The sequence below is a fragment of the Galeopterus variegatus genome, unplaced genomic scaffold (assembly GCF_000696425.1).
Source record: "Galeopterus variegatus unplaced genomic scaffold, G_variegatus-3.0.2 Scaffold1011, whole genome shotgun sequence".
Classification (NCBI taxonomy): domain Eukaryota; kingdom Metazoa; phylum Chordata; class Mammalia; order Dermoptera; family Cynocephalidae; genus Galeopterus; species Galeopterus variegatus.
Genome location: NW_007727122.1, coordinates 358,195 through 363,645, shown reverse-complemented (window position 1 = coordinate 363,645; position 5,451 = coordinate 358,195).

The following is a 5,451-nucleotide window of genomic DNA, read 5'->3' as shown; positions in this document are numbered from 1 at the left end:
CAGCTTTTCCCCATTCAGGATGATATTGGCAGTGGGCTTATTGTATATGGCTTTAATTATGTTGAGATACTTTCCATCTATGCCTAACTTGTAGACAGTCTTTATCATGAAAGGATGTTGAATTTTGTCAAATGCTTTATCAGCGTCAATAGAGATGATCATGTGGTTTTTGTCTTTGCTTTTATTAATGTGGTGTATCACATTTATTGATTTGCATATGTTGAACCACCCTTGCATCCCTGGGATGAACCCCACTTGATCATGGTGTATAATTTTCTGTATGTATTGCTGAATTCTGTTAGCTAGTATTTTATTGAGGATTTTTGTATCTGTATTCCTCAAGGATATTGGCCTATAGTTTTCTATTTTTGAAGTATCTTTGTCTGATTTTGGAATCAGGGTGATATTTGCCTCATAGAATGAGTTTGGGAGAATGGCCTCTGTTTCAATCTTTTGGAACCATTTGTAGAGAATTGGTATCAGTTTGTCTTTGAAGATTTGGTAAAACTCTGCACTGAACCTATCCAGTCCTGGGCTTTTCTTTGTTGGGAGCATTCTTATAACAGCTTCAAGCTCTTTTATTGTTATTGGTCTGTTCAGATCTTCTATATCTTCTTGCCTTGGTTTTGGTAGCTTTTATGCATCCAGAAATTTATCCATTTCCTCCAGATTTTCAAATTTGTTGGCATATAGTTGTGTATAGTAGTCTCTAATTTCTTGTTTTTCTGAGGTGTCAGTTGTAATTTCACCTTTTTTATTTCTAATTTTTGTTATTTGGGTCTTCTTTTCTTAGTCTTGCTCAAGGTTTGTCAATTTTATTAATCTTTTCAAAGAACCAACTTTTTGTTTCACTGATCTTTTGTATTGTTTTTCGTGTTTCTATTTCATTTAGTTCTGCTCTGATCTTAATTATTTCTTTCCGTCTACTAACTTTAGGTTTGGATTGTTCTTGTTTTTCTAGATCTTTAAGGTGAAGTGTTAGGTTATTTATTTGTCATCTTTCCATCCTTCTGAAGTAAGCATTTAATGCAATAAATTTCCCCCTTAAAACTGCTTTAGCAGTATCCCGCAGGTTTTGGTATGATGTGTCATTGTTTTCATTACTTTCAAGATATTTTTTGATTTCCTGTTTAATTTCTTCTTGGACCCACGTGTCATTAAGTAGAATGTTGTTTAATTTCCATGAGTTTGTATAGTTTTCAGAGTTTCATTTATTATTGATTTCTAATTTTAATCTATTGTGATCAGAAAAAATACATGGAATAATTCTGATTTTTTTGAATTTGTTAAGACTTGATTTGTGACCTAACATGTGGTCTATCCTGGAGAGTGTTCCATGTGCTGATGAGAAGAATGAATATTATGAGGTTGTTGGGTGGAATGTTCTGTAGATATCTGCCAAATCCAATTGGTCTGAAGTATTGTTTAGATCTTGTGTTTCTCTGTTGATTTTTTGCCTGGATGATCTGTCCAATGATGAGAGTGTGGTATTCAGGTCCCCCACTATTATGGTGTTAGTGTCTATTTCTTTCTTTAGATCTAATAGTGTTTGCTTTGTAAATCTGGCTGCTCTGACATTAGGTGCGTATATATTTATGATTGTTATGTCTTCTTGATGGATAGATCCTTTTACCATTATATTTTGGCCATCTTTATCTCTTTTAACGGTTTTTGCTTTAAAGTCTATTTTATCTGATATAAGAATAGCTACTCCAGCTCATTTTTCATTTCTACTTGCATGATATATCTGTTTCCATCCTTTCACTCTTAGTCTATGTGTGTATTTACAAGTCAAGCAAGTATCTTGAAGACAGCATATTGTTGGGTCCATGTTTTTAATCCAGTCAGTCAGTCTGTGTCTTTTGAATGGGGAATTGAGTCACTTTACATTCAGAGTTATTATTGAAAGGTGTTGATTTACTCCTAGTGTTATACTGATTTTTGTTTAGATGTCTTAAGTACCTTTTGTTCCTTTCTTTCAAATTTTCTGTTTGTCTTCTGTATTTGTTGCTTTTTGGGGGTGATAGATAAAATATTTTTTCTCTCTTTTCTTAGCATTCTTGTTTTGCTGGTAGGTATTGTTCTTTCTTGTGTATTTGTGGTAGTGATGGTTTTTGTGGTATCAAACCCAGTACTTCCTTGAGAATTTCTTGTAGGGCTGGTCATGTGGTAGTGAACTCCTGCAGTTTTTGTTTGTCTGAGAAATATACTATTTGTCCTTCATTTTGGAAAGATAGCCTAGCTGGGTAAAGTATTCTTGGCTGGCAATTTTTGCCCTTCAGTGTTTTTAATATATCATCCCATTCTTTTCTGGCCTTTAGAGTTTCTGAGGAAAAGTCTGATGTTATTCTGATTGGGGCTCCCTTATAGGTGACTTGCCACTTCTCTCTTGCAGCTTTTAAGATTCTCTCTTTGTCTTTGATTTTTGTCAGTTTGATTATCACATGTCTTGGAGACGACATTTTGGGGTTGAATGTGTTTGGTTATCTTTGGGCTTCTTGATTATGGGGATCTGTGACATTCCCTATATCTGGGAAGTTTTCTGCTGTTATCTCATTGAGTATGTTTTCAATGCCATTTCCTTTTTCCTCCCCTTCTGGAATACCCATGATTCAGATATTTGAGTGCTTAAGGTTGTAAGTTGTCTCTCAAATTTTCTTCAATTTTTTTGATTCTTTTTTCTTTTTTCTGGTATGCCTGTGATAATTCAAACAGCCTGTCTTCGAGTTCAGAGATTCTCTCTTCTGCTTGTTCAAGTCTGCTGGGTAAACTCTCTGTTGTATTTTTTACTTTGTTGAATGAATCCTTCAGGTCCACAAGTTCAGCTACATTCTTTTTCATGGCATTGATTTCTTTGTACATTTCTTCTTTCAGATCCCGTATGTTTTATCTCATCTCATTGTGTTATTTCACTGTGTTTTCTTGTATCTCATTTAGTTTCTTTAGAATAGTTACTCTAAATTCCTTGTCTGTCATTTCAAAGACTTCCTGTTCTATAAGATCTAGCACTTGTAAGTTATTAATTCCTTTGGTGGCAATGTACTTTCTTGATTTTTCATATTTCTGGTTTCTTTCCTTTGGTGTTTTGTCATTGGCGTGGGTATCACAGTTCACTTGTTTCACCCTGATGTCTGGCTTGGATCCTGAAGGGTCTGCTGCTTCTGGCCAGCAGAAACTAGCCTGGACCGGAAGTCCCACCCCACCTGCCTTCACCGGCTTGTCAGGCTGGGGGCTTAGAAGCCTGTGCCTCTCAAGTCGCTCACGGAGACAGACAGCCTGCACCGGAAGTCCCGCCCTGCCTGCGTTCAACAGCTCATCTGGCTTGGGGCTTGGGAACCGAAAGCCTCTCAGGTCGCTCACAGAGATGGGATGGCCTGGGCCGAAAGTCCTGCCCCATCTGCCTTCACCTGCTTGTCAGGTTCGGGGCTTGGAAGCCTGTGCCTCTCGGGTTGCTTGGCCTGAGCCAGAAGTCCCGCCCCGGCCCCCGCTTGCCTTCTCTGGCCGGCAGGCTCGGGGCGTGTGGGCCCCAAAGCTCCAAAGTCTCTTTAGGAAATGGGGAGCAACCTGAACTGGGGTCCCGCGGAGGATGGCTCCTGTCTGTTCCAGCACAGACCTCGGGTCCTCCGTCACTGCTCCTCAAAAGCTGCAGATTGGTTGCTCTGTGGGAGAGAGCGACACCAGGAACCAACTACTCCGCCGTCTTGACCCCTCCCCCGAAAGAGAAGGCCAGTTTGAAATAAGATTCATTGTGGAAAAGCAAGATGTCAGCAGGGCCAAACTCCTTCCGGAGGATCTAGAAAAGAAACTGTTCCTTGCCTCTTCCAGCATCTAGATGCTGTTGGCATTCTTGGGCTAGTGGTCAAATATCTTCAATCTTCGAGGCAAGCATCTTCAAATCTCTTTCTGCTTCTTCTTCACATGGCCTTCTTCCCTGTGTGTCTATGTCCAATCACCCTCTGCCTCTCTAACGAAAACACCTGCAATGGCACTTAGGACCCATGCGGATAATTCAGGACAATTTCCTCATCTCAAGATCCTTAGCCTAATCACATCCGCAAAGACCTTTTTCCAAGTAAGATAACGTTTATAGGTTTTAGAAACTAAGACCCAACATCTTTGGGGGCCATTGTTAGCCTGCAATGGGGTAGGATCTAGTCATAAATCTAATGACATATATGTATGTCCTCTACACCAAAAACCACAAAAAGCTGAGAGAAATTAAAAACCCAAATAAATGGAAGGATATACCATTATCACAAGTGGAGGACTTAATAAAGATACCAAATTTTTCCACATCTATCTATAAATTGCATGCAATCCTGATCAAAATGTTAGCAGTGTTTTATTGGTGGAAATTGACAAGCTGATCCTAAAATTTATATGAAAATGCAAAAGCTGAGAAGAGGCAAAACAAACAGAAAAAAACAAAGAGGAATTAAACCAGGTATCAATAAAAAAATTAAAAATATAAATGAAGCTATATGGCAATTTAATTCTAAAGCAGCATTTTTAAAATGTATGTGATCAGATAGGAATATCACTCAAATTATATAATTTCCCGCTCACTGCGTCCCACTTTCCACAGTAGCCACATCCATTGCGTTGAAGTGGACAAAGTAGGTGCTCAGGAAATATTTGCTCAATTGACTTTAATAACCCAGTTCTTTTTGTAATTTTTTTAAATAGTAAATATGGCATCATCAAAAGTACTAAAACCTTCCCTTATGTGTCCATTAGTAATTTTGGGAAATAAGTGAGCACATACTAAATTTAATGGATATTAGATGTCATGTTTCTATAAAGGCTTTTGTGCCATTCATGATCTACAGACCAAGACAGTGANTATATAATTTCCCGCTCACTGCGTCCCACTTTCCACAGTAGCCACATCCATTGCGTTGAAGGCTTTTTCTAATAATAAGTGGACAAAGTAGGTGCTCAGGAAATATTTGCTCAATTGACTTTAATAACCCAGTTCTTTTTGTAATTTTTTTAAATAATAAATATGGCATCATCAAAAGTACTAAAACCTTCCCTTATGTGTCCATTAGTAATTTTGGGAAATAAGTGAGCACATACTAAATTTAATGGATAGTAGATGTCATGTTTCTATAAAGGCTTTTGTGCCATTCATGATCTACAGACCAAGACAGTGAGACTAATTCTGTACTTCATCTGATATCTAGGAAGCACCCAGCTCACTCAGTAATTCCCTTGGGTTAGATGTGTATTTTACATCAATACCTTTATCTACACAAATGGCCCTGGGACCTCACTCTATTGTGATTCAGCAAACAGTACTAGCTAGTGATCTGAAATCAGCTGCCTATATCAATAATGACTCCATTGGACCTTATCTTTCTATTGTGCCTACTAAAATTAGTATTTCTTTTCTGTTCTGATGACAAAATAACCTCCACTGATTGCAAAAAGCACTGCTTGATATTACAG